The 21739-nt window shown below is 53.5% G+C and overlaps 1 protein-coding gene across 3 annotated transcripts in view; it reads left to right on the top strand.

The window, feature by feature from the left end:
• Window positions 1-21739, top strand: part of PACSIN1 (protein kinase C and casein kinase substrate in neurons 1) — a 64957-nt gene that overhangs the window by 21094 nt on the left and 22124 nt on the right. The window contains exon 1 of one of the 3 annotated variants that reach the window (XM_070360983.1): window positions 14249-14355. The exons of 1 other annotated variant lie outside the window; for it this stretch is intronic. The gene's annotated coding sequence lies outside the window, so the exon portion shown is untranslated. Of the gene's footprint in view, window positions 1-14248; window positions 14356-14402; window positions 14648-21739 lie in introns of those variants that run through there. One more of the 3 variants, XM_070360981.1, reaches the window with a different exon arrangement.

Below are 21739 nucleotides of genomic sequence, written 5' to 3'. Positions count from 1 at the left end.
AGGTCATCAGATAGTAACATCCTCGTGTGACTTGATTTAGCCATTTCCTTTCAGCCTGAGAGACCAGCTCCAAAGGGCTGTGGAAGGAAACGGGTTCATTTTGCTGTCCACGAGGCCACTTTCTATGAATCTCACGAGGATAGCTGGCAGCAGCTGCAGGGAGGCACCCTCTCTAGTGTTTCATGGTTTCCAAAATGCTTCTCATCTAAACTCCTTTGGGTTTCAATGCTGCCCCCAAAGACAGCAAGAGAACGTCGTGTCAGCTCCCTAGGACAGAAGGGGAAATCAAGGCCAGTCACTTGTTCAAAGTCATGCAGCAAGTTAGTGCAAAGTGACCATGAGTCCAGTGGTGGATTCCAAGTCCAGGGCCCCCAGTTTACTGCTCAGTTTCCCTGGCCTGTAGCTCCTCCCTTCCTTTAGAAAGCAACTCAGGACCAGCACCTCAGCACCCCGGCCCCCAGCCTGTTGCCCATCAAAGTACTCTTAGAAGCAGGTATTCCAGGGACTCTCTGGGCCTAACTGTTCCAACCTTGATGGGCTCAGCAGTCTTCTGGAGACCTTGCTGGAAGATTCTGAGTTAGGAGGCCTTATGGGCCCAAATCTGCATTTCTCATCAACTCCCAGTTAATGCCAGTGCTGCTGGCCCATGGACCACGCTTTGAGTAGTGAGGATTCGGACCGATATCCAGCTGAGCACTGTATAGGCAGGTCTCTCTGCTGTACTTGATGTGTCCCATGGAGCTCAGGCAAACATTGGTTCATTACTGTCGGGATTCTGGCATGAGTGTTAGTTACTACAAGTTCAAGTCTCTCTCCAGTTCTTATTATGAGATATACCATTCAAGCCATTGGCTAGTTCAAAGTCCCTTACTCTTAATACCTCTCTCAGGAGCACCTCTTCGCCCTCCCTCTTCCTGCTGTCTTCTCTTTCCTCTTCTATCAACACTCCTAATTCCCACCCAACCCCAAAATGGGCAGGATCTCAGCTAGGCATCAGGCAGAAAGCTGGTTGAGTAAACTTATTTATACTAAAGTGTGAATGACTCACATCTCATCCCTTAACTCTTCCAGAGGTTATTTAGATGTGGGGGGGGAGGGTGTGGGGAAGGAGCTGTGAGTTATTGGAAAAGTTGGCAATGAGGGAATGAACAGGAAATATTCAGGAATTCTTTACTGTACCCCCTAACATTTCCCAAACCTGGGTTGATGATGGACTGCTCGCCCACTCTGTAGTTGTAACTGGCGAGTGGAGAGGCAGCAGGTTGTGCAAATGCAGGAGATTATGCCATGGGACAAAGGACAGCCTGGGAGGGGGATGACAGGGGCCAGAGCACCTGCACTGAAGCCTTGGCCACAATGGCTTGTTGTGAATAATTGCTGCGGTAATGATGAAGACTGCTCAGGCAAATGGATTCCAGTTTACACTCTGCTCCCTGCAAAGGTCATCTATAATTGCCCCATTTCCTCCCTGTGGTGGGTACGAGGCTGCAGTGGGGGCCTGTCAGGGGGTTTCTGGGCTCTGGGCCCTCACTGAGGGGGATGGGGGCTGAGAGCCACTCCGGGTGATCTCTGCCAGCTCGAGGGAAGAGGCAGGAGGTGGCAGCCTCCCCCACCCCGGGTGGTGCTCCAGCTCCCCAGCGCTCTCCTGCTGAGCTGGCTGGGAACAGGGCATGCGGTACTCGCTGACCTGCTGAGCAGTGACTGCTGGTGGCCTCAGCGACCTGTTCTGCCCATTGGTTTATCTAGAAGCTTCAGCCAGATCCCTCTGCCCTGACATGCTGTGGGGCTTTGTGCTCTCAGCCCTGCTTCTCTGGGTGTCTTTCTCTGCAGAACAAAGGAGTTGGGCCAGGCACAGTGGCCTTGGGAGGCCCTCTTAGATCTGGATCCCAGGAATCTAGCCTTTGGCCCCCCAGGTTTATGGAAGATTTGTGCATGGGCATTAGAGTCAGAATAGAGTTTGAATCGTGGCTCATTCCTGCTGTGTGACGTTGGGCTGCTCACTTCACCTCTCTGACCCCAGTTTTCCTCTTTTTTAAAAAATGGAGATAATGGTAGAAGTCTCTTAGTGTTATTTTTGAGATTAAAGACAGTTGTGGCAATGGATTCTGACATAACTGAGTGCTTCTTCTGTGTCAGGTATGGTTCCAGGGGCCTTTCTTCCCCCCCCCCAGCTGCCCTGTGAGGTCGGTGCTGCCCTTATACCCAGTATAAGATGAGTAAAGGAAAGGAAAAGCAGACGTGTTTTTAATAGCCATCGGCTTCTGCTAAGCTTTTTTATTTGTTGTTGTTCAGTCGTTCAGGCGTGTCCAATTCTTAGGGACCCCATGGACTGCAGCACGCTAGGCCTCCCCAGCCATCACCAACTCCTGGAGCTTGCTCAAACTCATGTCCATTGAGTTGGTGATGCCATCAAACTATCTCATCCTCTGTCGTCCCCTTCTCCTTCTGCCTTCAATCTTTCCCAGCTGCTAAGCTTACTCCTTTTTAAATTTTTCTTTGTTATTTTTTTAATTTTGGGGACCACACCACGTAGCTTGCAGACTCTTAGTTCCCCGACCAGGGACTGAACCTGTGCTCTTGGCAGTGAAAGTGTGGAGTCCTAACCACTGGACCACCAGGGAATTCCCCTAAGTTTGCTCCTTCTATGCTCCTTGGGAGGTTTCTCCAGCGAGGCTCCCCCATCTGCTCCGTATGCACTCACCTCTGCACCTCTGCTCAAGCTTTTCCTCCACCGAACACCCTTTCCTCCTTGGCCCGCCCAGCTGTATCCCCAGGAGCCCTCCCCGCAGCAGCCAGACTTCTCTGATTTCGTAGCACGGACAGCCTGTCCCGCACCCTCCAGCAGGCGGTTACCATCAGACTCTGTAATCTCTCCCGAGGCCACCCACGCTTCCTGGGGCTGAGCCTGCGGCTGATTCTGCTTCATCTCTTCAGATGTACCTGTCACAGCCCTGGGCATGGAACCCATGTGTCTGAGAAGTTCCAAGGCTATGATCTCCCACACTAGGCCCAGCCTTGTGCTAGAAAGTGGGGAGACAGACCAACACGAGATGACCCGGGACTAAGAAGGACTAAGAAGTGCAGCAGGGCAGTGGCTCTCAGCCTGGGATGCCCTTGGGCACCACCTGAGGACCTTGGGATTGCTGGTGCCTGAGCCCCACCACACAGAGTCTAGGCTGAGGCTGGACTTGAGTTTTAAAAGTGTCCTAGGTAAGAAAATTGGACATCCACGTGCAAAAGAATAAAGTTGGACCCTTACCTTACACCGTGTACAAAAATGGATCAAAGGCATAAATGTAAGAACTAAAGTGATGAAAGTCTTCAAAGAAAATGTAGGCGGAAGTCTTCATGACATGAGATTTGGCAGTGGTTGCTTGGATATGATGCCAAAAGCACAGGCAACCAAAGAAAAAATAAATACATAAAGTGAACATGTTAGTCGCTCAGTCCAACTCTTTGCAACCCCATGGACTGTCCATGGGATTCTCCAGGCAAGAATACTGGAGTGGGCTCCCATTTCCTTCTCCAGAGGCTCTTTCCAATCCAGGGCTCAAAGCTGGGTCTCCTGCGTTGCAGGCAGATTCTTTACCAGCTAAGCTACCAGGGTGGTAATATATAAATTGGACTTTATCAAAATTTAAAACTCTATCAAGAGAGTGAAAAGACAGTCTACAGCATGAGAGAAAATATTTGCAAATGATGTATCTGACCAGGGAGTAATGTTCAGAACGTATGAAGAACTCCTACAACTCAACAACAAAGAACCAAACAACCAATTTAAAAAATAAGCAAAGGGCTTGAATAGACATTTCTCTAAAGGAGATATACAGATGGCTAATAAGCACATGAAAAGATGTTCAATAATTCCCCAATTAATCATTAGGGAAATGCAAATCAAAACTACAATGAGATACCACTTCATACCCATTAGGATGGCCATTATCAAAAAAAGCAGAAAATAACAAGTGTTGGTGAGGATGTGGAGAAATTGGAACCCTTCTGCATTGTTGATGGGAATGTAAAATGGTACAGCTGCTGTGGAAAACAATTTGATGGTTCATCAAAAATTAAACACAGAATATGATAAAAAAAAAATTCCCACTTCTAGGTCTCTACTCAAAAGAATTGAAAGCAGGGACTGAAACAGATACTGAAACGCCAGTGTTCATAGCAGCATTATTAACCATAGCCAAAAGGTGAAAACAACCCAGTGTCCATTGGTGGATGAATGGACAAAGTGTGGTAAATCCACATGACAAAAAAGTGTTCAGCCTTAAAAAGGAGTGAAGGGCTTTCTTGGCGGTACAGTGGATGAAAATCTGCCTGCCAATGCAAGGGGATGTGCGTTTGATCCCTGATCGGGGAAGATTCCACATGCCGGGGGGCAACTAAGCCCGTGTGCCTCAACTACTGAGCCCACGTGCTGCAAATACTGAAGCCCACGCGCCTCGAGCCTGTGCTCCGAAACGAGGAGCCACCTCAAGGAGAGGCCCGTGCACTGCTGCGAAGATAGTGCCCGCTCTCCGCAACTACAGAAGTCCGAGCTTTCAACAAAGACCCAGCACAGCCAAACAGACAAACAAAAGGAATGAAATTCTCGTACGTGCTGCATCACGGACGAACACTGAAATCATGCTGAGTGAAAGAAACTAGGCACGAACGGACGAGTGTTGGAGATTCCACTTAATATGAGGTGCCCAGACTAGGCAAACCGACAAGCATAGAAGGTAGAATGGTGGTTGCCAGGGGCTGGAGGGAAGGCGGGGAGTGGGGAGTCATTTTTCCTTTAAAGATTTTTTTTTTTGGTGTGGACCATTTTTAAAGTCTTTATGGAATCTGTTACAATATTACTTCTGTCTTATGTTTTGGTTTTTCGGCCACGAGGCAGGTGGGATTTTAGCTCCCTGACCAGGGATCAAACCCACACTGCCAGCATTAGAAAGCGAAGTCTTGACTACTGGACCACCAGGGAGGTCCCAGACCAGTGGTTCTTCAAGTGGGGTCCCTAGACCAGGAGCATCCGCCTCACCTGAGCACTCAATAGAAAGGCACATTCTTGAGCCCCTCTATGGACATATTGAATCAGAAAGAAACTTCGGGGTGAGGCCCAGCAATGTGGTTTTAACAAGTCTTCCAGGTGATTCTGATGAATGTTCAATCTGAGAACCACTGGCTTAGAGTGTATATCTTGGACCAGTGGTTCTCAGTCTGGGTTGATTTTGCTTCCCACAGGGCATTCAGCAATGTCTGCAGAGGTTTTTGGTTGTTATAATGGCTGGGGGTGGGGTGGGGGGAGTGGGGAGGGTGGGGGAGTGTAGACGCTACTGACATCTAGTGGGTAGAGCCAGGGATGTTACCCAGCATCTGCAGTGTATAGGACAGCCCTCCAACAAAGAACGATATGGCCCCAAACGTCAGTAGTGTCGAGGTTGAGGGCCCCCGCCTTGGGCCCTCATCTTCTTGGTGGTGTGCAAGCTTGGGCCGACCATCATTTCTTCTGAGTCACTTGCTATGTAATCAGGATTCTGGTCAGCATGAGCCAAAGAGGAATGGCTGTTGGTTAGACAACCAACAGTGTCTGCTCCTGGAAATTACTTTCACAGTGAATCAGACATCCCCTCCATCTTTCCCACCCTACCCCCTGGTGGAGAAGCCTGTTCTTTAGAAATAGAGAGACACAACAGAATGCCAAGTATGGGGCTGGCAGGGTCAAAAAGGTTTCCATATGTCAGGGTGAGCAAACACCCAGCCCCTCCTTCCCTTCCTTTTTTTGGGGGGAGGTGGGGGATCCTGGCGGAGGGATGTTGACAGGGATCATACTTGGTGGTTTACTCCAGATATTCTTAGTAATGCAGTTTTGTCAGGAGATTAATCATCTCTCTCTAAACGTAGCACATGATTTTAAAGGTTGGCTGCATCCCTGAGTGATTTTTGCAGTACTTTGGAGCCAGTTTTTTTTTTTTTTTTCTATTGGAGAAATGCAGCCCCGTTGTGTCATAGGAGCAGGGGAGCAACTAGACTGTAATGTGTAGAGAACTCGTTTTGGGGGGCCCCAGTCAAGTGTGTGATGCCAGGCACACCCCATTTTGCATGAAGCAGACCTCCTAGCTCTGTCTGAATTTTCTGCAGTGGTGCAAGTGAGCAGTTTCGACACTAAGGCGGTAGCTGTTAGCCACATGCAGCTGTTGAACACACGAGATGTGGCTAGTACAGCGGAGGAATTATTTTGTTGTTGTTGTTTTAGGAATAGTATTTTCAAATGTATTTGATTCTATTTAACTTAAATTTGAATAGTCAAATGGCACCAGTGGCCACTGTCATGCGCTGTGTTACCTTAGATGCCCTGAGCTGTCCCCATGGTGCTCAGCAGTGTGCTGCCTCGTGGCAGCTCCGAGAGGTACTGACCACATAGCTTGCTTGGAGTTGGACGGGTTCTTACTTAGAGGGCTCCCCGTCCAGCCGATCTCAGCTGGCACTCCGCCCCCCAGCCCCAGATTCCAGAGAGAGGCTTGGTTATTTTTTAAAAACATATTTCTTTTTTAAAAAATTATTATTATCTTGGCTGTGCTGGGTCTTCTTGGTGGCGTGCAAGCTTTCTCTAGTCGCCACGTGTGGGCCTAGTTAGCCCGCGGCACGTGGGACCTACTTTCCTGACCAGGGATGGAATCCACGTCCCCTTCATTAGAAGGCAGATACTTAACCGCTGGACCACAAGGGAAGTCCTGAGGCTTGGTTATTTTGGGGGTTTTTTTGGCCTTGCTGTGAGTTTTATGGGATCTTAGTTCCCTCAACCTGGGATCGAACCTGGGCCCTTGCCAGTGAAAGCACGGAGTCCTAACCACTAAACTGTCAGGGAATTCCTGAGGCTCGGTTGTTTTGAATGTTGCAAAAACCTGTCGCCTTGTTGAGCATTTCCCAGTTGAGGCAACCCAGCCCATCCAGTACTTCAGAGCTCTTTGCTTTTGGTGAGAATTTTCTCAGTTCAGCGTGGAAATGTTGATTATACCATGCCGGTCAGAAGCTCGACCTGATAATTGAGTAAAAAGTAAATTTGTTTTCCAATTGAAAAACATGTGCAATCTGTTTGATAGATTAAAATCTTTCAAAATGGGGGTTTCCTTGGTCAAAAAATATGTAAAAGGTCCCTGAGTGGTGCAGAGGTTGGATAGTCCAACCCTCTCACTTTGAAGGAGAGAGGGGAGACCCAGGTCAGGTCTCTGGGCTGGAATGGGGCCAAGATAGGACCAAAAGCCGGAGCTTCAGATTGATGGGAGAGGCCAGTGCCTGAACAGCCTTCCTGTGTGTGTGTGTCTGCCCTGGGCTGTCCGCCCCCTAGAACAGCGACTGTGACTGGCATTCCCTTTGATCGCTGCTTGAACATTAGGGAGATGTAAAAGCCTCTTTGATCACAGTGTCATGGAACAGGCATTACAGGCTAGGAGCAGTGCTCCAGGTGTGCTCCCTGGGCTGTCTATCATAGTGGGGAGCTACCTGGAAAGAAGGTTATAAAAAAAAATGCGAAGTCTTGGGTCCCATCATAGACCTATCCTGGTACCCTGGAGCTCCCCACCCCCATCTGGAAACCCCAGCTCTTGTTACTCACACCCTGGTGTAACCCTCGCCAACCTCCCTGCACGGACTCTGGGCTTGGCCATTGGCTTGCTTTGGCCAGTGAGATGTTGGCCAGCATGATGGAAGCAGAGGCTTGAGAGCTAAACGCTCACACCTTGGAGGACTTCCCAGATGGCTCAGTGGTAAAGAATCTGCCTGCCAGTGCAGGAGATACAAGAGACTCGGGTTCGATCCCTGGGTCGGGAATATTCCCTGGAGTAGGAAACAGCAACTCACTCCAGTATTCTTGCCTGGAAAGTTCCATGGACGGGGGAGCCTGGCGGGCTACAGTCCACGGGGTCACAAAGAGTTGAGCACGACACATGCACACGTTGGAACTTGTCCGTTTGGCCTATATGCTCTTGAAACCCTGAGCTACCATATAAGTAGGGCCAGGTACTTGGCGGGAGAGACCACGTGGGGATAAGGGCAGGGAGGGGAGGGGGCGAGGGGCAGAGACAGGTACTCAGCCAGCTGCCGGCCACCCCGGCATCTCAGTCCTGTGAATGAAGAAGCTGCTTTGGACATTCCAGCCCCAGCTGAGGCACATGGAAATGAACCACCGAGTGGAACCCAGCCAACTCACACCCTCGTGGTGGGGTGTTAGTGACCAGGGTTCTTGATCTTCCCCAATCAATAGAAATCGACTAGCGCCAGACAAATTCAGACAGGCTTTAATGGGGACCTCTGCTGCAGCAGAGAGGGGCAGCAAGAACAAAACAACAGATTCCCTTGCTTGTTTGCTCCCTGAGGGCGGTGAGCTTGTCCCTTATATGGGGTGAGGGTGGGGGTGTGTCCAGGGGTCTGGCCAGAGGGGTCACTTAGGTGTTTTGCCCACCCTTAGGTGGTGGTGTGTGCAGGGAGCATGCATAGTAACTGCTTTTGCTCCCAAGGCCCTGTTTTTGCTTCAGGCTCTTCAAAAGTCACAGGTGGGTTTTTTGGTCTCTGTATCTTTTGGTCCAGAATTTGCCCCAAGTCCCATACAGTTTCATTGTATTTTGTCGCTCAAGGAGCGGTGTGTCCAGGTGCAAGTATTGCAGCGCTGCAGCAGAGGGTCCCGGGTCCCAGCCTGTCTCAGGGGCTGGGGTGCTGGTTACTGCCAGGCAGGGCTCCCCACTCGACCCCTGCTCATGGGAGTGGGTAGGGCTGGGGTGCAGTTTTTTCCCATAGTGTTTGGCTACAGTTGAACATTTCTTGTTTTAAAGATTTTTATCTTGCTAAACTGCACCTCTCCTAATTCTTTGGCTGAAGAGAGGAGGCTTTTTTTAGGGCTGTTATTGTCCATACTCATTAGTCTTCCTGGGTTGCTGACTTCTCCAGCCGCACACCTGTGATATATTGGCTGAAAAGAAAACCCAGAGAACTCACTGTCCTGTCATTCTTTGGGTTCCAAGGTCTCTAGTCAGCCTGTCTTCTTTTCTCCCCTTTTAGAGTCTTATATTTGTTTATGTCCAGGACTTTTAGCTGGACTTTGCAGAAGGAGGAGGGACAAGTACATTTACTCCATCTTGCCCAGGAACCAGAAATCTATGATTTGCCTGTTCTTGAACTTCATATAAATAGAGTTCATTTGTGTGCTCTGTTAAGTCTGGCTTCTCTTGCTCACCATGATGTCTTGAGATGTTTTCCATGTACTTGTGTGTAGCTGGGTGTTTTCACTGCTATATAGTATTCAGCTGTGCAAACAAACCACACAGTAGAATTTGCACTGTGGAGTCCTAGACAGCAGTGAAAAAGCAAGTGATCTCAACTGCATGCAATAACCCCATGATTTATTGATCAGTCCCTCTGTGGATATGCATTTGGGTTGCTTCCAGTTTGTAGCTATTATGAGCAAAGCTGCTACAAGTGCTCTTGGTCATAGGTTTCAGTGGCCACACACACTCATTCCTGTTGGGAGTAAATATTGCAAAAGCCTCTCAACTGGTCTCTTCATTTCAGCTGTTGCCTCCTTCTAGCCGGTTTTCCACGTCAAAGCCGCAGTAACCTTCTGAAAACATTAACCGGATCTCTTCCCCACCCTTGCTCAAAAATACCAGTGGCTTCCTTTCTTGCTTAGAATGAAATCCAGGTCCTCACCGTGGTCCACAAGGCCCTACAGGACCTAGCCCCGGCCTGTTCTCTGTTCCTACCCCTAGCCACCCACCTGTCCCCATCCATTCAGTTTTGGGTGCCTTCAGTGTGCCTAGCTTGCTCCCACTTCAGGACAATGTGACCGACCTGTTCCCTCTGCCAGAAACATTCTGCCCCCAATCATCACATACCTCCCTTTCCCTTTTATACAGGTCTTTGTCCAGATGTTACCTCTTCAAAGAGGGATTCAAGGGACTTCCCTGGTGGTCCAGTGGTTAAGACGCCACTCTTCCTCTGCAGGGGGCATGGGTTTGAGTCCTGGTCAGGGAACGAAGATCCAATATGCCATATGGCATGGCCAAAAAATAAAAAATTAAAAAACTAAGTTAAAAGTCAAGCATTAAAAAAAAAAGGATTCTAAAATGGCCCCCACTCATTCTCTATTCCTTTACCCACATTATTTTTCTTGATGGTACCCAGAGCCACTTGAACTTTTACTGTATTTATTGTGTGTCTCCCGCTTTGGCGTGAAACATCCATGGGGTCATCTCAGGGTTCTGTGTCCCACTGCCTAGAGCTGTGCTGCATGTAGTAGGTGCTCAGGAAACATCTGTTAAACGTATTAAAGACACTGACATGGGATTTGGGCACATGCCTCTGTTCTGACACCAGCATCATCTTCAGGCTGTTTCACAGGCCAAGTCCCCAAGACTCTAATCTCCTGGGACCTTGTGACAATGTAGACTCTGATCTGGAGGTCTGGGGTGGGACCTGAGAGGCTGGCGGTCCTCCCAGCTCCCAAGGGATGCCTAGGCTGTGGGGTCTGAGACCCAGGCTTTGAATAGTGAGGCCGTTACTGCGCTGAACTGGTTTTCACACCTGTTCATTGTGGAAAGCAAGTGGTGATGTGTGGAAAGCACGGTGCATGGTGCCTGGCCTTAGCACACTCTCAGTAGGTTTCAACTGCCCTCCTCTGGGGGCTTTCAGGGTCTGAAACTTGAAGCGCCTGTTGATTTTCTGCCTCTGGTCATCCCCACCCCACCTTGTTTGGTCCCCTCCACTAACCCTCAGCAGAGCCTTGTCCAGGTTATTTCTCCGTTGCTGGCCAGCCCCACCTGTCAGGGGCAGAGGCTAGGGGAGGATTCTGGTACTTTGACAGTCATGAGGGCATTATGCAAATGAGATGCAAAGCAGCAGTTAATGAGCCCTGATTGTGTTTGCGCAGCACTGGGGAACAGGGAGGATTACTGCTGGGCTGGGGCGGGGAATGGGGGTTGGGGGGGTGGGGACCACGATGCTCTTTTGGGTTGGAGAAGGAGACGGTGACAAAAGGGATTGGCTTCTCTGGGGGCCACGAGAGCAGCTGCCCTGTGGCCTGGGCAAGGCCCTCTCCTTATTTGTAGACTGATCCAACCTGTGGGACTGGAACACGATTAAGGTCCAGGAGGTCTGGCACAGGGTGTATGTCTGTGTGTGTGTGTGTACACGGGTGTGTGTGTGTGTGGATTAGGGAGTGTCCCTGGGCCTGTCTGGGGCCTACAAGTACAGTAGTGGAGGCTGCAGATGGCAACTCCTTGATGTTTTTCTAGCTCAAGTAACATGCAGAGGAAAGTTGTCACAGAACCGACAGAGACTTCCCCAGCAGTCCAGTGGTTAAGACTCCGTTCTTCTACTGTAGGGAGTTCAGGTTCGAACCCTGGTTGGGGAACTAAGGTTCCCCCCCAAAAAAACACCAAAAGACAAAAAAAATTGGCAGAGGACAATTTTCCCCTGAATGGGGGTCCATGTGGGAAGAAGGAGACAAGGAAGGTAGGAGATAAAGATGGGGCAGTTTCAAAGGGCACAGGCTGACAGGTGTAACCTGTTACCGGTATTTTTGCTGCTTTGCTGCTGCTGCTCCTGCTAAGTCGCTTCAGTCGTGTCCGACTCTGTGCGACCCCAGAGATGGCAGCCCACCAGGCTCCCGCGTCCCTGGGATTCTCCAGGCGAGAACACTGGAGTGGTTTGCCATTTCCTTCTCCAATGCATGAAAGTGAAAAGTGAAAGTGAAGTCACTCAGTCGTGTCCGACTCTTCGCAACCGCATGGACTGCAGCCTACCAGGCTCCTCCATCCATGGGGTTTTCCAGGCAAGAGTACTGGAATGGGGTGCCATCACCTTCTCCGTTTGCTGCTTTAGGGGGTCTCTTATCAATGTCAACTTTGACAAAAATTAAGTCTGTCCAATCTTGTTGTCTTCTTCCCTCATGAACCTCTCTTGGGGACCCTCCCAACAGCAGATGGGGCCGGATCAGGCTGATGGAGGTGGGCGGGGGGCAGCTGTCTTTGATATCCCTGGTTGGAGCTGGCTGTTTAGGAGAAAGATGATCTGAGGCTGGGGGCTGGCAGGCGGGCCGGGGGCTCTGCTTACAGGGCCTGGGAACTCAATCCCTCCCTGCCCGCTAGCTCTCCTGGGAACCTCTCCTCTCAGGCACCAGGCATCCCCACACTCTTGGCCTGGATGTGGACCTCAGTGACTATTGAGGACCTCCAGGTCTGGGGACACCCAGCATCAGGCTTTTGGCCCAAGGAGGCCAGGCTGGAAGTCACCTCTGAGGTTGTTTGGGGGGATCCTCACCCATGTCCACTCTGACATATTCTAGTACATATGACCCTGTCTTGCCTTGATCTAAGGATGAGAAGCATCCTCTTAGAAAATGGGTAGCTGTCACCATGTTTCGCAGTCAGAGCTTTCCTAATGGAACCCAAGGGATACGCCTGGCAGGCAGGGAGTTCAAATCCCAGCCCGGGCATTTTCTGCCTTTGTCCTCTTGGGCAAATTGCTCAACCACTCAGAGCCTCTTTCCTCCTCAGTCCTGGAGCCTCACAGAGATGCTGCAAGAGAAGAAGGGTCCAGAACATCCGCTAGCCCGTCACCCCTGAGGGCAGAGACTTTGTTTTGCTGGTGGCCTGCATCCCAGCATGTAGAACCCCAGGCACATAGTGGGTGCCTAGTCAATATCCGGTGAATAAATGAAGTGCCCCATTTCATCTGTTCCAAGATGATTTCCCCCTCAATTTTGACATCACTGATATTAGGGTGCTTCATACAATCTGTATTAATAGCATGTCTTGGTTTAATTGGCAGCAGACTTATGACCGAGAGGGTTTTAGATGGGATGAACTGTGGAAGCAGCTGTCACTGTATTAACAGGCACTTTTTGGCTTAATTTTTGGTGGGTCCACACACTTTCTGATTGTGTGTGCCCTCTCTGGGCTGTGCGGGATCCCTGGGTATTGCCCTGGGGCACGGGGCCTGCAGTGACCCTGCCTGAGGTCTTTCTGAGGCTGTCCTGGGCTGAGGGTAGCGCTCCTATGGGGAACACTGTGTGTCCTGGGCCCCTTTCCCTTCTTGACCTAAAAACCCCCTCCCCTGGCCCCCACTGGATGTTACCTATCCCTCCTGGTCGGTGGCAGGACTCTTTGAAGTCTGGAATTCTTTTGGGGGAAGGGGGTCTATTTTGTTCAATCCTGTCTTGATTCCAGGTACCAGGACTGGACAACAACTAGGGGGATGGAGGGAAATCTGTGAGCTGTCTAGGCTGAGGGGCTGTAGGTGGGATCTAGTCTGGACCAGGCAGAGGACTTTTCAGAATGAGAGAGAGGGAGTTGGGGAGGTGGACCCGTCTCCCCACCCTCCCACAGTCCCCTCCAGGCCCCCCACAGCAGACCGAGAGACCGAAGGCAGATTAGTGTCCAGAGGAGCAGACAGATCCTCTCCTAGAAAGGGGCTCGTTGTTCAGTCCCCTGGCTGGGACACTCACTTGTGTCACCAATCCCCTCCCATGAGGCCAGCGTTGGGGGCTTGTGTGTACAGCTGCAATTTTGTAGGGGAAGAGTTTATGCATTGTATGTTCTGGATTCATGTAGATGTGTGTACACATGTCAAAGATATGTGTACACTGATAGTAGTGTTACAGTATATGTATGTGTGTGTTATCTGTACACGTATAGGTAAGTACACAGACGTGTGGAAATGCACATGTGCAAATACACATAATGAGTGTTTGTATATGTAAGTGTGTCATTGGCATGCACATGTGCATGGACAAGTATTGGTGTGGATGGGTCATACATGTGCAGTACATGTTTGCTGTGGGGCATGTGGGACAGTGCTGGCCTGTGGGAGCAGCGCCAGAATTAGAATCACAAGGCCTGGCTGCCAGTAAGGAGCCCGGGAGCCTTGGATGCCCAGACGGGTGGTTTTACTACTATGGGCCTCAGTTTCCAATCTGTAAAATGGGCATGGAATCTCTTGGAATGTAAGAACACTTGGCCTGACCCAGAAAAATCTCAAAAGTTTGAAATTGAGAAGTGATTGAATGAGAATAAATGATTAAGCAAATAGAAATGTTCTGCAGAGCGACACGCGGTAGCATTTTCAGGACCTGAGGGCATGTAGAAAGGACGCAACTTCCAGAGTCTTGAAGTTGGGAGGCAGGGTCTTGGGGACCCCGTCCCCTCGCCCCGCCCCGGCGCGGGGCGTGGCTGCCGGAGCCCGGGAAGATGAAGCATGCGCGTGCCCGCCCGGGGGTGCGGGCGCAGCGCAGGAGGCGGGCGTCCCCTGGTGTCCGCGGGAGGGAGACTGTCTGAGCCAGCATTGCCCAGTTGCCATGGAAACGAGCAGACGGAGGTGGGCGGCAGGAGAAGGAGGCGGGTCGGGAGGAGGGACGGGGAGGAGGCGGCGGCGGGCGGCAGGCGGCGGGTGGCGGGGAGCCGGTGTCTGCAGCTCTGGAGCCGCCGCGTTCGCGAGCGAGTGGTGGAGGGAACCCAGGAAGACAGAGCCCCCGGCCCAGGCGTCAGGCCCTCTCCCCGCCCGCCGCCACGGAGCAGGAGGAGGGCAGCCGGCCCCTCCGGCCCCGGCCTGGCCCAGCGGGGGCCGCGCGCGCCTCCGTGCCCCGGGCTTGGTGCCCAGACGGGCCCAGGTAGGCATCTCGGTGGGGACAGCCGGAAGAGGCTGTCCGGAGACTGGGGCCGGCGTCCGCTCCTGCCTTCCCACCGGCAGGACCGGGCGGCAAGCCCTGGGGCCAGTGGACCTGGAGGGGCGCAGCCTGCGTCCCCAGAGGCCCTTTGCAGAAGCTGGGTCCTCCCCATCAGGAGGACTGTCCCTGTTACTGCCCACTCTGCGCTTCTGTCCTGCCACAGGTCCTTACCAGAGAAGTGCCCCTTCCCTCGCAGAGTGGGCCCAGGGCGCCAGAGCTTCCAGGAGCCCGTGGTGCTGCTGCTTCCCAGGCTGAGGCTTGGAGGTCGGGGTGGGGGTGTGGGTGTGGATGTCCCCCACCCCAGCTCAGGGCAGTCCTAGGCCCTGGCCATAGGGAACCAGCAGGCCCACCTCCTACCCCCACACCAGCAGCCTCCCTGCTGGCCCCGTGGTCTCAGGGCCTGGGTTAGACCCCGGGTCAGGGAGGAGACCTGTCTTTTCCCCCAGGCTCAGGCCCTTCCCCTCCTTTCTCTCCCTGTAGACCCAGTTCCCCCAGATCTCCCCAAGGGCCCTGTCCCACCTGCCCCATTAGCAGGCCCAGGGTCTCCATGCTGGGTAGGGGCCGGCCTCGATGGGGTGGGGTGCCCAAGGCCCTCCCTTCCCCTCTCTGTCCCTCTGCAGCGTTGCTCCCGGGATGGACTCAGACGCTGCTGGGGGAGCTGGGGCACTGCAGAGGAGCCTCTGCTGCTGCCTGGGAGGGGGTGGGGCTGGGCCTGGGGAGGAGCTGGGTGGCACTGCCGGGCTGTGGGCACAGAGCAGGCAGGAGGGCCTGCGGCAGAGCAGTGGGCGCAGAGCACCGGCCTGGGGATGGGGGGGGGGAGCCCTGGGCCACAGCTGAAGGGCCTCGACCAGCATGAGGGGAGATCCCAGCCCAAGGGGGGCAGGGGGTGGCGTGTCAACCTCCAGCCTGCCCTGGGGCTTAGGACCTGAAGGGTCTGCCCTGTTCTCCTGCCTGCCCTCCGTCCCCAGCAGCCCCTGAGAGCTGGGCTGGCTCCTTGGCTGGGTCTCGGCACCGCACTGGAGCTCCCCCTTCCATGGGCACTCGGGGGTGAGAGGACCTGGGACAGGGCCTAGGTGATGGGGTCAGGGGAAGCGTGCTGAGAAGCTCCATTCATTCATTTCTGCAAACCACAGTTGCACTTGCTGAATATAGGTACAGAGGTCTCCTACTTTGGAGTTAAAGGCCCAGGTGAGAGGGTGGGCCTGGGGGTGGCAGGAACTGGGTGGGGAGGTGCAGATTTGCTCAGAAGCCAGCAACCCAGTAACTCGTGTGCACCCCCTTGTCTCCGAGCCCTGGCACTCTCCTTCCGACCAGCCTCCATCCCATCCCCATCAGGACAGGAGCCAGTGAGGCCTGGTGGGCAGACTCTTTTGGCAGAAGTTGGAAAGAGCCGACCCTTCCCCCGAACTCCCACTCCTGTTTGGCCTTCTCTAGGCCACAATCCCCTTCACCATTTTCTCTGTCCCACGCGTCCTGGGCTCTGTGTTTGCTCGCTCTGTCTCTCCTACACTGTTGCCCCCAGACTCTGGGGCAGTCATCGCACAGGAATGGAAGCCCCATCCCATCACACCTAGTGGGCTCACAGCCCAGGGCCCCCGGGCCCCACCCCCCTGCAGCCTTCCCTGCAGCGGAAGCAGCTGAAGCGTGGCTGCAGGAGCATCAGAGGCCCCGGGACTGGAACAGTTTGGCCGGGGCTGGCCCTCCCCTCGTGCCCCCGGTGTAGGAGGTCTGGGGAGAGGAAGCTGAATCTCCACTTGGCTCTCAGGGCTCCAAAGCTGAGCTCCAGGCTTCTTTAAATTGGTCCTCCCGCTGTGCTCCCCATCTCAAGAAGCAGCACGCCCTGCCCCCGCCAGGCGCTCAGGCCCAAACCCCAGCACCACCTTGACCCCTCACTTTCACATCCAAACCATCAGCAAATCCTCTTGGCCCCAAAGTCAGTATCTCCCAATTCCAAGGACTTCTCGCCAGCTTCCGACATTACTGCCTTGCTCTGAGTCCCTATCTTCCATCACTGGGGTGGTGGGGGGCTGCAGCTGCCTGCCAGCAGGTGCCCCCTGTAGTACACGCTCCCCCTTGCCTCCCCCAGCAGCCAGGGATCTTTTGAAACCCAAGTCAGGTCACACCTCACCTCTTCTCACACCCTGCAGTGGTTCCTGTCTCACTCGATGGGGGGAAGTCACAGGCCCCCCTCTGACCTACAAGCTGCCATGTGTCTGCATCACCTCCCAGTCAGCCTCCCTGACTTCAGCCTTCCCCCTCACTCGCTCTGCTCCAGCCACGTGGCCCCCTTGTTCCTCAACCCTGGCAGCTGTGCTTCGCCCCAGGGCCTTTGCACCGGCTGTTCCCGTGGCCTGAACACTCTTCCTCCAGATATCTGCATGGCGCCCTCCATTACCTCCTTCAGGACTCTGCTCAAATGCCACCTTCTAAGAACGGCCTTCTCCGACCAGCCTGTGTAAAACAGAACCACTCCTTAGCCCCCACCATCCCTCCCTGTCCCCTGTTCTTCCCCAGAGCTTTGGTCACCTTCTAACACACTTGATCATTTACTTTTTCGTCCAGTTTCTTGTCTTGCCAGCCCTTTAGAGTGTCAGCTCTTTGGGGCACAGGGGTTTCCAGCTTGCTCACACTGTAGCACGGAAGTGAGTGAGTGAAGTTGCTCAGTCGTGTCCGATTCTTTGCGACCCCATGGACTGTAGCCTACCAGGCTCCTCTGTCCATGGGATTTTCTAGGCAATAGTACTGAAGTGGGTTGCCATTTCCTTCTCCAGGGGAACCTTCCCGACCCAGGTTTCGAACCCAGGTTTCCCACATTGTAGGCAGATGCTTTGCCATCTGAGCCACCAGAGCTGCACAGAAAGGATCAGGGCTGCAATTAAAGCCATGAGTCTTTGGTTCAGTGGCTGGCCCCCTTGCCTCTGCAGGGTAACGAGGAGGTGGGTTTCAGCCTCACAAGGGAAGGGATGCAATGCCCACTGCCCACCCCGCCCCCCGGGGACTGGGCAGTTGCCCCAGGGCATCGAGTGGGACAAGATGTCCTTCAAGGACTGAGTGTGCTTCTTGCCTTTCTCTGGCCCAGCCATGGCCGGGAGAGCTCTCCTCAGCTAGGAAGGGGCAGAGAGCGAGCTGCGTGCCCTCCACCCCTGGTGCTGCTCGGGGTGGAGGGTCCCTCCTTCCTGGTCAGAGTTCCATGCCTTCGGGAAAACCTGCGGTGCATGCCCCAGGAGTATCACTCCCAGAGGGGGCAGAGCTGGTTCCTGCCCCTCCAGGCTGGAGATGCAGAGGGCTCGGGACAGGACACACCTTGTCAGGACAGAGCGTCTGCCTGTGGGATAAGTTGTCTCAAGGAGACGCACCCACAGCAGAGAGGATGGGGCCCTGTCTTCCCACCAGCTCCCACCCCGTCTGTGGAGCCTGAGTCAGGGCTGTGATTATAGTGGGCCACTGGGAGGTGGTCCCTGGAAACACTGAGTGTGTGGAGGTGAGGCAGGAATCGTTCTTGATTAAGCAGGTTCCCACTGTGGGCAGCGGCAGCTCCATCCAGCGGGCCCCTCAGAGAAGCAGCGTAGGACGCGCCCCAGACGAGCCCCCAGGAAGGCAGGGAGCCGGGGTGTGTGTCTACCAGGTCAGCTGGTCATTACCTGAGGCTGCCCCAACTTCCCTCTTTCCTACTTGCTTTTCTTTAACTGTTGTTATCCCTAATCATCTGATGAGCGATATTTATCCACTGCTTGGTCTCCTGCCTGCGCTGCAGTGTAGGCCCTGTGCGGGAAGCCTGGTCTCCTTCCCTGCCGAGCCTGCAGCACCCACAACGGGCTTCCAGGCTCCCTAGAGATAGGCAGGCCTAATGAGATGTCGCCCCACCCGCTTGGCCTGGGAGCTGGGCGCTCGGAGCAGAAGGGAGGGCCTGGGGCCTGGTGGGGCTGGAGGAAGAGGGGAAAGGCTGGGGAGGGTGAGGTGCTGAAGTCTGGGGTCTGAGGAGCGGCAGGGAGGGGAGGCCAGGCACGGGCGGCTGGGGTGGGTCCCTTCCACCCTTCCCCTGGGGTGAGCCCACCCATTTCCTTCAGCTCCATGTCTCTCGGGGGTCTGCCTTCCTCAGTCTCCCCATTTGCTTCCACCCCTTTCCTGCCTCCCCACCTTGGGGTTTATAGTTTCTGTAGGCAGGCCCTCTGGGGACTGTCTGGGGCACCCACCTCATAGGAGATGGAGGTTGGGTAGTCTGGGTTTTAGATCCAAAGAAAAGAAGGCCAGACAAAGCCAGGTCTGGGACCTTCTCTTCCCCACCTGGAGACCTGGGGTTCTAGATGAAGCCCAATCGTCTCCTGGAAAGCAATCTTAGCTGGGCTGCTGTAACAGACCACCACAGACTGGGTGATTTAAACAGCAGACCCTGATTTCTCACAGTCTGGAGGCTGGAAGGCCGATATCGATGTCGGGGCCCTGGTGAGACCTGTCTTCCAGGCTTGTCGATGGTGGCCTTCCCGCTGTGTCCTCACCCAGCCCCGTGCTCTGCTGGAGCCCGGGGAGAGGGCGCGGCCCTCCCTTCCTCCTCTTAGCTTGGACTCCGATCCTGTTGGATTAGGACCTCACCCCCGTGAACTCATTTAACTTTAATCACCTCCTGAAAGCCTGTCTCCAGATGCAGTCACTTCGCGGGGACAGAGCATCACCGTATAAATTTTGAGGCGGACACAGTTCAGTCCCTAGCAGAAGTCTACGGGGATGTTGGTCCATAGAGGTGAGATGGAGAGGAGAAGGCATCTGGGGAGATGCTTCCCTGTGGCTTAGAGGGTAAAGAATCCGCCTGCGATGTGGGAGACTTGGGTTTTGTCCCTGGGTGGTGAAGATCCCCTGGAGAAGGGAAAGGCCAGCCACTCCTGTATTCTGGCCTGGAAAATCCCCACGGACAGAGGAGCCTGGCGGGCTACAGTCCATGGGGTCGCAAAGACTCAGACACGACTGAGGGACTAACACCAGGGAGATTACCCAGACAGCCTCCTGTTTTAAAAGCTCTGACGCTCTGGGAAGTATGGGTAATAATACCCACAGTAATAACGCTGAACTCACACCAACTCCATGGGGTTGGGGGTAGCATCACCTCCATTTTGCAGATGAGGAAACTGAGGCACAAAGCGTTTAAGCCGTTTGCCAAAGTCACACCATCCGTAAAGTGGCAAAGCTGGGATTTGAACCCGCTCGCCCTGTCCGGCCCCGAGGCAGGGCCTGTAACCAACCTGCTCTTGGTGCTGACCTGGGGGAGAGCAAGCTGCCTCCTGAGACAGCGAGGCATGGTTGATGGCTGGCGTTGTCGAGGAGCCGCACCAGGGTGTGGGATGAGGTGGGCCTCAAGGCAAGCCGGACAGTTTTGGGGAGAGACGATTGTGGGAAGGAGGATGGCGTGCACCCCAGGCAGCAGGGAAGGTGCGAACAGAACCCGGAGTCAGCTTGGGGGTGGTGTCACAGGGAGGGCCGGAAGGGGAGCATGTTCCAGCTGACCTGGACCCTTCCTGCTGCCTCGGAAGCCCCAGCAGGGCCTGGTGAGGGTCCTTGTGTGGCCCCAGGCCAGGCACAGTGAACTCGTCCATGTCTGGGTGAGCTGAGGGTTGGGGAACTGTGGGAACGTTTGTGGAAGCTGAGGCCCACCCTGGGTGAGGGCATGTAGCTCTGGTTTCCTGGGGCCCCGCCCAGGTTTGAGCTGAGCTGGTCTCTTAGGCCAGGAGTGCTGGGGTGACACCCGTGGAATGACTCTGGACCGGGCACCAGGGCAGGGAGGGGCAGGGGAGGGACTCACCCCTGGGCCTGCGTCTGACCCTGCCTTCTCCCTGCTGTGTGACCTTGGACATGTTTGTATTATTATTAGTCCATAGAGGTGAGACGGAGAGGAGAAGGCATCCGGGGAGATGCTTCCCTGTGGCTCAGAGGGTAAAGAATCCGCCTGCGATGTGGGAGACTTGGGTTTTGTCCCTGGGTGGCGAAGATCCCCTGGAGAAGGGAAAGGCTACCCACTCCCGTATTAAAATTATTACCCATGTCTCAGAGAAGGCAGAGAAGTCACCACCTATTTCAATGTGTTTTTTTAATTAAAAAATTTTTTTATTTTAATTGGAGGCTAATTACTTTACAGTATTGAGGTGGTTTTGCCATCCATCGACATGAATCAGCCACGGGTGTACAGGTGTCCCCCATCCTGAACCCCCTCCCGCCTCCCTCCCCACCCCATCCCTCTGGGTTGTCCCAGAGCACCAGCTTTGAGTGCCCTGCTTCGTGCATGGAACTTGCACTGGTCATCTGCTTTACATATGGTAATAGACATGTTTCGGTGCTGTTCTCTCATATCGTCCCACCTTTGCCTTCTCCCACATCCTCTAAAAGTCTGTTCTTTAAAACGGTGTCTCTTTTGCTGTCTTGCATATGGGGTCGTCGTTACCGTCTTTCTAAATTCCACATATGTGTGTTAATATACTGTATTGGTGTTTCTCTTTCTGACTTAACTTCACTTTGTATAATAGGCTCCAGTTTCGTCTGCCTCATTAGAACTGACTCAAATGCATCCTTTTCTGTAGCTGAGTGATATTCTATTGTATACATTTTGGGGTTGTTATGATTCATTTATATATTTAATGGGTTGTTACGAGGATTAGAAATAGAGTGTATGAAGAGATTGGCACACAGTAGGCACTCAAAAATGGTTGTGGTTGATATGAAGGAAGAGTGAAGCGGGGGGTGACCGGCTGAGAATATTGACACCTATTCTGACTGTACTTCGGACCCCTAAGGAGGGAGGGCACCACCCAAAGGGAAGAATCATCACGGGGAATCAAGGAGGGAGAGACCGTGGAACTGGACCCGGAGGGTTGACCAGAAGGAGAGGAAGGGGGCCAGAGACAGAGGACGGGAGGGATCTGGGACCTCCGCTCTTGTGGGAGGATGCCGGCTCCTGGTTGCGTCTTCATCATTTATTGGACATCGGCTGTGTGCAGGTGACTGTTTGATGCTTGAGTACAGAATTCAGTGTTTCTGCTATTTACTGAACAA

The sequence above is a fragment of the Bos mutus genome, chromosome 23 (assembly GCF_027580195.1).
Source record: "Bos mutus isolate GX-2022 chromosome 23, NWIPB_WYAK_1.1, whole genome shotgun sequence".
NCBI classification, from domain to species: Eukaryota; Metazoa; Chordata; class Mammalia; order Artiodactyla; family Bovidae; genus Bos; species Bos mutus.
Note: the sequence above shows the minus strand (reverse complement) of the source record. Positions and strands in the feature narration are given on the sequence as shown.